Genomic DNA, 12,228 nt, shown 5'->3' on the forward strand with positions numbered 1-12,228 from the left:
ATCTCTCAAATAAATAATATTGTATACAAATAAGGTACGACAACACCCTTCATGTTTTTCACTCTTCCTCACAAAAGCAATAACATTAATCCAAAATAGAAAAACAAGGTAGGAAGCAATTTCACTTCAATCATAGTGTAATGGTAATTCAACTCAACTTTCAAAATCCCAACAACTTCAAAATAAACAATATATATGAATGTGAACAATTAAAGAAGTAATAGTCTAACTACGACATGGAAAGCATAGTCATTGAAACAACATAATACAATAAAGCAATTTTCATCCACATGCTTTAACCCAATGGCAATGCATATATACTTGTCACCTTATATATACGTCGTCCCCACACATAATACACGTAGCAAATAGACCAACAAGTCCTAATTCTCTCAAGTCAAGGTTAACCACGATACTTATCTCACTTCACAACCAATTCAATGCTCAACTGTAACTTTTCCTTTAGAATTAGCCTCCAAACCAATCAAATCTAGCCAAATATAGTTCAAATAATTCAAAATAGGCTTTAGAAACTACCCACGAGTGAAAAAGATTCAATCTTTAATGAGTTTGAAAAATGTCAACAAAAGTCAACCCCGAGCTCGCTTGGTCAAAACCCGAGATTCAGACCAAAACCCAATTATCCATTCGCCCCCAATCCCGGTTATGTGATTTATTTTGAAATCCGACCTCAATTTGAGGTCTAAATCTCAATTTTACAAAACCCCTAATTTCTACCCAAATCCCTAATTTCTATTATGAAAAATTCTAGATTAAAGGTTAAAAGCAATGGGTATTTATGGAAATATAATATAACAAGTTAAAATTTACTAACCAATGAAGTAGGGATGAAAAACCTCTTCAAAATCGCCTCTAGGCCGGGCTCTAACTTCAAAATGATGAAAAATAGTTCAAATCCCGTCTTTCAGCTATTTTAATACCTGGGCGTCAGGTGTTCTTTGCGTTCGCGAAGCAACTAACGCGTTCGTGCAGAGCAACTTTTGCGTTCGCGAGGTACTCTATGCATTCACGAAGGCTTAAGTTCCCGCATGCCTTCGCGTCGTGAATAGAGGTCCGAGTTCGCGGAGAATAACCATCTGCCCTCCCCTAGATCCCCCAACGAATCGCGTTCGCGAGAGACCTGTCGCATTCGCGAAGGGTGAACCCCTCTCTGCTTCGCGTTCGTGACCCAACCCCCGCATTCGCGAAGAACAATCTGCCCCAGCCCCAAACTTCCCCTTCACGATCGCGAAGCACAAACATCAGACACCAGAAATAGCTGAAAACCATCAATCTCTTAAGTCAAAAATAGTTTGAAGCCTATCCGAAACTCACCCGAGCCCCTCGGGCTCTAAACCAAACATGCACACAAGTGCAATAACATCATACCAACTCGCTTGCAATATCAAAATACCAAAATAAAATCTAAAACTATGAATCGGACGTCAAAACGCATGAAATTTCAAAGAAAACTTAAGAACCTCTAAAATCATAACTAAGCACCCGAATCCTATCAAATCAACTCCGATTTGCACCAGAATTTGTAGAAAATTTTTGAATAGCAAAATGGACCTATTCCAAGTCTCGAAACCAAAATCCGAACCTGATAGCCATAAAGTCAACCTACGGTCAAACCTAGGAATTTTCCAAACTTTCAAATTGCTAACTTTCGGCAAAATAAGTCAAATTAATCTAGGGATCTCTAAATTCAATTGCGGGAATACGCCCAAATCTAAAATTACAATACAGATTTATCGGAATTGTCAAAACACCGATCCGGGATCGTTTACATAAAAACTTGACCTTAGTTAACTCAAGTTATTTTTAATGCCAAAAATCATATTTTCTTCAAAGTTTTAGGTAAAAACTTCCCGAAAAATGACACGGACTACGTACGCAAATCAAGAAACATCAAATAAAGCTAATAGAGGTCTCGAAATATGGAAATAAGGGATAGTAATTAAAATTAAAATGACTTATCGGGTCGTCACAATACTATTTTAGTATATAATATTTAATTCAACAGTGTATAATTTATTTCGTTGAACTAGCGATGAAGAATTTGTAATGTACACCAAAATAATATACTATATACCATTTTGGTATGCAGTTCATTCTAACGGTATACCGTTACAATTTACTATATAATCTAACAGTATACTATTACAATTTGGTCCTTTTAGAATTTTTTGAAAATTTCATTGATTTCTTTTTTGACTTTTCAATGGAGTTCTCATATGTTTTTAATTTTTTTCTTAAACCAAAATATTTAGTCTGAAATACTTGATTGGGGGCTGTGGCTAAAGTTTGAGTCAATTTGGTGGAAGTACTAATTTGTACTATATACCAAAATAATATAATATATATCATTTTGGTATATAATATCTAATTCAGTAGTGTATAATTTATTGCAACAGTATACTATTACAATATATGGTATAATGTAACAATATAGTTAAATTTATTTTTTTTAATTGTTCAAAAAAAAAAATTCAATGGGTTCTTTTCAATTTTTCAACAGAGCTCTCGATATCATATATCAGTCAGTATATGATATATAACATGTGGGTATCATAGTATACTGTAATAATATACTTTAACTACTAAAAAAAATATTATTTTAATATACTATATGCTGAAGTAAGTTATTTTTTAATAATTAATATAGAAAAAATTCAAATAAATAAAAAGAACAAAAATAACGGAGGCAAAAATGTGTGCAGTATTTAGATTATGAAAAAAGGCAACAACAACAACATCAACAACATACCTAGTATTATCCCACACCGTGGGGTCTGGTGAGGGTAGTGTGTACGCAGACCTTACCCCTACCTTGTAAGGATAGAGAGGTTGTTTTCAATAGACCCTCGGCTCAGGAAAGCATAAGCACCACATTAATGAAAATATAGACGAGAAGGGATAGTAACAAAAAGCCATATAAAAACAGAATAAAAACAACAAGACAGTAATGTGATCAACAATGAAAGAAAATAACGGTTAGTCATAAAAATCTACTACCAACAGAAAGTAAGATTGCGTGTCAATACTACTGTTATGAACACTCTAGACTACCTACTCTACTACCCTATTCCTCGACCTTCATACCTTCCTATCAAGGGCCATGTCCTCGTCCAGCTGAAGTTGCGTCATGTCTTGCCTAGTTACCTCTCCCCACCTCTTATTTGGCCTACCTCTACCTCTTTGTAAGCCCTCCTAATGACAACCTCTCATACCTCCTCACCAGGGCGTCTGTGCTCCTCCTCCTCACATGACCAAACCACTTAAGTCGTGCTTCCCGCATCTTGTCCTCAATAGGGGCCACACCCACCTTGTCGCGAATAACCTCATTTCTGATCCTAGCTAACCTGGTGTGCCCGCACATCCATCTCAACATACTCATCTCTGCTACCTTCATCTTCTGGACATGAGCGATCTTGACTGGCCAACACTCAGCCCCATACAACATCGTTGGTCTGACCACCACTCTATAGAACTTACCATTAAGTTTCGGTTGCACCTTCTTGTCACACAAAACACCAGAAGCGAGTCTCTATTTCATCCATCCCGCCCCAATACAATGTGTGATATCTTCATCAATCTCCCTATCCCCCTGAATAATAGACCCAAGGTACTTAAAAATCCCTCTCCTAGGGATGACCTGCGAATCCAGCCTCACTTCCCTTTCCCCTCCTTGAGTCTCGCCACTGAACTTACACTCTAAGTATTATGTCTTGGTCCTGCTCAACTTGAAACCTTTAGATTCTAGGGTCTGCCTCCATACCTCTAATTACGCGTTCACACCATCTCGCGTCTCGTCAATCAATACAATATCATCTGCAAATAGCATGCACCGCAGCACCTACCCTTGGATGTAGCGCGTCAGTACGTCCATCACCAGAGCAAATAAAAAAGGGCCGAGTGCCGACCCCTGATGCAACCCATCATAATCGGAAAATGGTCTGAGTCCCCACCCACCATCCTTACTCGGGTCTTTACTCCATCATACATGCCCCTAATCAACCTAACATAGGCAACATGTATACCTCTAGCCTCCAAACATCTCAACAAAACCTCCCCCAGGACTTTATCATACGCCTTTTCTAAGTCGATGAACACCATATGCAAGTCCTTCTTTCTCTCCATATACTGCTCCATCAATCTAGGATGTGGATGACTTCTGTAGTCGAATGCCCCGGCATAAGCCAAACTGGTTCTCGAAAATAGACACATTCCCCCTCACCATTAGCTCTACCACTCTCTCCCATACTTTTATAATATGGCTAAGCAACTTGATACCCCGATAGTTATTGCAATTTTGGATATCATCCTTGTTCTTGTATACAGGAACCATCGTGCTCCACCTCTACTCTTCGGGCATCTTCTTCATTCTAAACATGACATTAAATAACCTAGTGAGCCACTCCAAGCATGCCTTGCCTGCACTCTTCCAAAACTCCACCGGGATTTCATCCGACCCGGTTTCTTTGCCCCTACTCATTTTATGCATAACCCCCTCAACTTCATCAACTCTAATTTGCCTACAATACCCAATGTCACAATGACTCCCGGAGAGTTCCAAATCACCCAGTACAATGCTCATGTCCCCCTCCTCATTCAAGAGACTATGTAAATAGGTCTTCCATATCTGATGGATAACCCCCTCCTCCAACAAAACTCTACCTTCTTCGTCCTTGATGCACTTCACTTGGTCCAAGTCATGCGCCTTCCTTTCTTGCGCCTTGGCTAACCTGAACAACCTCTTATCCCCACATCAGCCCTCGAGTTCCTCATACAAACAACTAAAAGTTGCAGTCTTGGCCGCCATAACTACTAGCTTTACCTCTTTCTTAGCCAACTTATAATGCTCCCTATTCGCCATCTTCTCCTCCTCGTCTACACTTTTCACTAGCTTCAGATACGTTACTTTCTTGATTTTCACTTTTCCTTGCACCTCTCCATTCCACCACCAGTCTCCCTTGTGACCACCAGAGTAACCCTTTGAGACCCTTAATACCTCTCTTGTGGCTTCCCTAATGCACTACACAGTCATGGTCCACATAGGGCTTGCGTCCCTACTACTCCTCCAAGCCCTCAAAGTCACCAGCTTGACCCCCAACTCCTGCGCTTTAGCTTCCGTCAAGGCTCCCCACTTTATTCTAATGTTGGCTATACATCGCCATCTTCCTCCTCTTCCTCATGATCTCAAGGTCCATGACCAGGAGCCTATGAAGGGTCGAGAGGTTCTCACTCGTGATGACCTTGCAATCCGTGCAAAGACCTCTATCGTACTTCCTGTAGAATAAATAATCAATCTGAGTCTCGGCCACCGAACTCTGGAAGCTGACCAAGTGCTCCCTCTTCTTCGAGAAACTCGAGTTTGTTATCACCAAATCAAATGCTCTAGCAAAGTCCAGCAGAGACGGTCCTCCTCCGTTTCTATCTCCAAAACCAAGGCCACCATGCATATCATCATACCCCCAGACGTCACTCTAATGTGGCCATTGAATTCTCCTTCTATGAAAAGCTTCTCGGTATGCGGGATACCACATACCATCTCATCCAAATCCTCCCAGAAACGCCTCTTGACTTCCTCATCCAAGCCTGTCTAGGGTGTGTACCCACTGATTATGTTCAAAGTAAAACCTGCAACAACTAGCTTAATAGTCATCAACATGTTATTCACCCTCCTAACCTCTACCACTAGTTCACGGAGGTCCTTATCAACTAAGATACCTACCCCGTTCCTGCCCCTACCCTCGCAGAATACCAAAGTTTGAAACTGCCCACATGTCGCACCTTATCTCCTACCCACCTAGTCTCATGTACACACGCTATATTAATCTTCCTTTTCTCGAGAATCTTCGCTAACTCTACAGATTTTCCAATCAAAGTTCCTAGGTTCCAAGACCCCACTCTCAGCCTAGTAGCTCCCTTAGCCCTCTTACCCTCCCCCCTTACCCCCCCCCCCCGCCCCCCGCGATGACACCCCCGAGGACAAGACCTTACCCTACCATCGTTCACCAAAGCCATTATAATTTAGGAGTCACTACGCAAGCACTATCCCGAAAACAAGTGACAAAAATAAAATAAATTACCGAAATATAATCTACCACTAAAGGTCGCAAAACAGGTGAAGAAATAAAATAAAAGAACTAACGGAAACTATAATCTACAACTAAAGGTCTGAAAAACAGGTGAAAAAATAAAACAAAGGAACTAAATGAGCTATAATATACAACTAAAGGATAGAAAAACAGGTGAAGAAATAAAATAATTGAACTAAAGGAACTATAATCTATAACTAAAGGATAGAAAAATAGGTGAAGAAATACAATACAAGAGCTAAAGAGGGCTATAATCCACAACTAAAGATCACAACGAAAATGTGCAAAACTAGAACAGAACTACTAGGGGATATTTGAAATAAAGATTCAAAACAAAGATGTAAACAGGTAGATAACAATATAAATAAGTAGGCAAAGCTATCACTACAACAACAACAACAACAACAACAATAACCCAGAATAATTCCACTAGTGGGATCTGAGGAGGGTAGTGTGTACGCAGACCTTACCCCTACCCTAGGGTAGAGAGGCTGTTTCTGATAGACTCTCGGCTCCCTCCATCCAAGAACTTCCCACCTTGCTCTTGGGGTGACTCGAACTCACAACCTCTTTGTTGGAAGTGGATGGTGCTCACCACTAGAGCAATTCACTCTTGTCTAGGCAAAGCTATCACTAATGAAATTAATTTGACAATGCTAGGGCAAATACTAACTAAAGATTCAAGAACAAAATAGGTAGCCAAGGAGATACAATTACGCTAAAATATCAACCTATTAACATATCAGGACAAGAGAGGAACAATAGAACCTGGATTGCAACTCCGAAGAAGTGAGTTCAAAAATTCCGAACGAGAACTTATCAAATTCAATTTTCAATCGACACCAATATGTACCTTCAACTTCAAAATAGCTTAAGAATCAAATCTATCGAATCAGTTTTCAGTGATTCAATTTGTTCAAACAATCCCCGAATCGGAAGACTTAATTTCTTCGTGTTCTTCGACTTCGATTCCGAAATTTTCAACCAAAATCCTAGAAATTCAGCCCCAAATTCACTCAATCTTCTGATTCGAGTCCACGATCAAGAACGAGATTAATTCAAATATGTACCAAAGTGTAAATTTGAATTGGAAGTGTTGCTGGCTAAAAAATCTTTTTCTAAAAGATCTAAACTGAATAATTTCTTGTGTTCTTGTTAACCAAGTCAAAATTATAGGCAAGTTAACTAAAAATAGAAGAAAAAAAAGAAGTTGGATTATGAAAAAAGGAAATAAAAAATATTTTGAAATAATGATAAATAAGAATTAAAAATAAATAAATAAAATAAAAGAGAAAAAGAGAAGATAAAATAGTTATAATGTATAAGTTGTTCTAATAATTAAATTTTAAAAAAGAAAAAATAAGAAAAAAATACAAATTGTATAGTATACCAGTTATATTAACCAAAAGGTGAATAAATATTTACTTTATCAGTTATCTTTTCTTATTGTATAAAAAAAAAGAATAAGAAAAAAGAGCATAAAAAGTCAATGAAATTAGATTATGAAGAGAAAAAGAAAAAAAAAGAAAAAAGGAGTTAAATGAAATTAGAAAAGGAACGACAAATAAAAACATAAACAAAAGGAAAAAAATAAAAATTATAAAATAAAGAAGGAGCCAAAATTGAGTGTGAAATTAAATTATGGTAATAATAATATGATTTGGGCAAAAATAAATGAACAGAAAAGAAGAAAAAGAAAATATAAGAAGAAAACGAGAAAAAAGAAAATGAGAAAAAAAAAGAAGGAAAAAAGAAAAGAAGCAGAGAAATAAAAAAAGAAAGGGAGGAAAAAGAAGAAATTACCCACAAAAGCTATCATGGGTAAGAAATATAATTAGTTTGATGGGTAGAAAAGTAAATGGATATGCAAAGGTAAATAAATTTATTTTTGTGATAATTTGTCATTCATCCATTTTTTAATGGGTGAATGACATAATTACCCATCATATGGTAGATTAAATAATCTTTTTTTTTTGATTGCTCTTTTTTTTGAGCAATCTACGCTAAATGCCCATAAAACCTAAGTTTATTACCATTCTTTACCATTTTAAAAATAATTACAAAATATACCCACCCCACTCAAACTTATTACCTGGTCGTCCACCATAACTCTAGTCCTTCAATCACAAGAGACTCCTAAAGCCAAACTGACTAATTTTTCTAGTTATTCTTTGGTTAATCAACCAAAAACAAAGTAATTTTCTTTAAATTCTAATTTTTTTGCAAGATTGTTGGTTCTGAAAATAGCTAAACTTTTTATTTATTTCTCTCCCTCTTTCTTTCGGTTTCAGTTTTAAATTTATTATTGAATTAGCTACTAATTTATTTAGTATTTGGATTAGCTGAGCACATAATTCAATTATGGCAAAATTTCAAACTAAAAAAAAAAATGTAAACTCCATGTGCATAAGTTTAAAATTTCAGGTATGAATTTTCATGTGGGTTTTGAACTCTTTATTGTTGGAATTTAGTGGGTATTATTTTATGATGTGTAGATTGTGGTGTTAATGATGATTTTTGAAGATTTAATTGTGACAAACATTAATCTGCCATTGGATAACCTTGAAGCTTGAAACTCATAAATTGGGTTTGTTGAGTTTGTGGTTATTTTGATCCGATTCTGACAGGGTATGTTCGAAATGTTAATTGGAGGATGTTTCTATATTGTGAGTCAATTTGATGGAGATTTTAGAGTAGATTTTTAAATTTTGGGTTGAAATTGAGTTGAACTAGCAAAGAAGACAGATTTGTACTATATACCAAAATGGTATATTGTATACTATATTGGTATACAATAATTAATTCAAGAGTATATAATTAACTACAATAGTATACTACTAATTTTTTTTAAGGAATGAACCAATCCTCTATATAACAAAATAACATATTATATACCATTTTAGTTAATTCAATAGTGTATAATTTATTGCGTTGAACTAGCGAAGAAGAATTTGTACTGTATACCAAAATGATATACTATATACCATTTTGGTATACAGTTCATTCCAATAATATACTATTATAGTATACTATATAATGTAACGGTATACTCTTACAATTAGGTCCTTTTAGAATTTTTTGAAATTTTTATTGACAACTGATATTATTTCAATTTAATAATTGAATTAAAAAAAATCTTTTTTAAACTCTTTACGTACAATTGTATACCCTGTTGGTATAGCTATATAATATACTGATATCATATGTTAGTTGGAGTATTTTTTGGTTGTATTAGCTATATTTAATTGGTACACTATTTGATTTTTATTTAGTAATAGTAGAATAGTATAATATCTTGAATTGTTTTAATTATCCTTTATGCATGTGTATTATGTAATCATTTTGATTTTTTCTTTATGCATTTGTTTTATATAATAGTATTATAGTATAATATTTTAAAATATATTATTATATTAATATGTGGTACACTATTTTTTGATTTTTCTCTTTATGCATGTGTATTATGTAATAGTAGTATAGTCATATATAGTTGTCTGAAATTAATTAGTAGAACTGTATACCATATTGGTATAATTATATGTCATATTGGTATCATATGGTAGTTGGAATATTTTTTGATTGTTTTAGCTGCATTTTTAAGTGAATTCTATTTTGAAATGATTTATATGATCATGTTTTGCTGTGTTGGATTTTCTTGTACCTATGGACATAGATTTTGTGTATTATATAATAGTTTTTATAGTTATATGCAGTTGTTGGAATGACCCCGTACAATTATATACCCTATTAGTATAGCTATATACAATATTAGTATCATATGCTAGTTGAATCATTTTTTGGTTGTATTAGCTGTATTTAATTGGTATACTATTTGATTTTCTTTTAATAATAGTAATATAGTACAATATCTTGAAATACTTATTATATTAATATGTGGTACACTATTTTTTTATTTTTCTCTTTATGCATGTGTATTATGTAATAATAGTATAGTCATATAGTTGCCGGAAATTAACCAGTAAAATTGTATACCATGTTGGTATAACTATATGCCATATTGGTATCATATGGTAGTTTGAACATTTTGTTTTTGGTTGTTTTAGCAGAATTTTTAAGTGAATTCTATTATGAAATTATTTATATGAACATGATTTATAGTGCTGGATTTTTTTGTGCCGATGGACATAGATTATGTGTATTATGTAATAGTTTTTATAGTTGTAGGCAATTGTTGGAACGACCCCATACAACTATACACCCTGTTAGTATACAGAATGAGCAAGTTGTTTTGTGAATATTTAACTTGCAATGCGAGGATGTAATTTTCTCATACTTTTATTGCATCCTTTAATGTTTTAGTACAGTAGTATAGTCGCGGATAGTTGTAGCAATATTCTAGAGTAATCATATACTCTATTGGTATACATGTATACCATATTGGTATCATATTGTACTAGAAGTCTTTTTGCTGCTTATATTTTTATTATCATTTCTATTTTAACTAGTATATATGGAGATTTGGTAGCCGTAGATTATATTTTCTTGCTCCATAACTGGTTGTGTTACTGCTAATGGCAGAGTGTGTACTGATATTTGTAGGGAAGGAGATCAAGATTTGTATGACAATCACGTGGAATTAGAAAAGGAAAAAAATAAAAATAAAATAAAATAAATAAGGAGTCAAAATTGAGTGTGAAATTAAATTATGGTAGTAATAATATGATTTGGGCAAAAATAAATAAACAGAAAAGAAGAAAAAGAAAAAATAAGAAGAAAACGAGAAGAAAAAAAAGGAAAAAAGAAAAGAAGTAGAGAAATAAAAAAAAAGGAGAAAAAAGAGGAAATTCCCCACAAAAACTACTATAGGTAGGAAATGTAATTAGTTTGATGGGTAGAAAAATAAATGGGTAGGTAAGGATAAATAGTTTTTTTTTATGGGTAACTATGTCATTCACCTCCTTTTTTTAAATAACTTTACAAAAGAAAATTTGGCATCCTATAATAACACATAATAGGAATTGACAATTTTTTAGCCTTATATTAGGTTTGGCAAAGATAGCCCCAAATAATTGGCATTATATCGCCAAATCTTAAAAAAAACTACTCTCTTTTATATTCTTTCTCAAAAAAAACTACACGCTTATTTTGACTTTTCACCTCTTTTTTCTCCTTGTATTTCTTCTTCTATCTCTTCTCTTTTCTCTCATAGTTTAGCAAAAATTCTTGAAAATTATGCAAAAAAAATATGTGGGATGAAAAGGTAAGGTTGACCTCACATCAGAGAAAATCAGAAGCAAAAACTAAGAGAGAAAAAATATATTTCAACTTTGTTTTTCTTCTCTCTTCTTTTTTTGGTTGTGTTGAATGAGTGAGTGTGATTGAAATTAGTTGAAAATACCTAAACGAGGATATATACAAAATTTGAGCAAGATTAGCAAAAACTAGGAGAGAAAAAATATATTTCAACTTCATTTTTCTTCTCTATTCCTTTTTTTTTTGTTTGGATTGAATGAGTGGGTGTGATTGAAATTGGTTGAAAATGCCTAAACAAGGCTATACACAAAATTTGAGCAAGATTAGAAGTGATTTAGACTGGTTTCAGGTAAAAAAATCAGACCTAAAAATCCCACTGCGATATGTGTATATCATGTTGTATATTGTGTACATCAGTGTATATCACACACGAACATTTAGGACGTCTGTGTATATCACTTTGTATATCATGTATACAACACAAAATTTTTATGGACGCCCGTGTATATCACATTGTATATCGTATATATAACACAAATTTTCATGGATATACACAGACACACATAATATACATGAGATATCACTGATGTACATAGAGATATACACGGGTTACAATAGGGGATACACATGTGGAGTCGTCTTGAACTTGAGTTTTCAATCTGAAATGTGTTATACAAAGAAGAAAAATAATTTTTTAATAAAATTTTTTGATATACACATTATTATTATGTTATACACTGTGATATATAAATAATATAATTATTAATTATTGATCAAAAAAGGATTTTTTTTGATATAGCATGTTTAAGCAAGTTCTAAAATATAAAAATAATAAATATAATTGCGGGAGTAAATAATATTTTGGTATACAAAGAAAATTAATTTTTGATATACACAAAGAAGAAAAATA

The sequence above is a fragment of the Nicotiana tabacum genome, chromosome 21 (genome assembly GCF_000715075.1).
Source record: "Nicotiana tabacum cultivar K326 chromosome 21, ASM71507v2, whole genome shotgun sequence".
Classification (NCBI taxonomy): Eukaryota; Viridiplantae; Streptophyta; class Magnoliopsida; order Solanales; family Solanaceae; genus Nicotiana; species Nicotiana tabacum.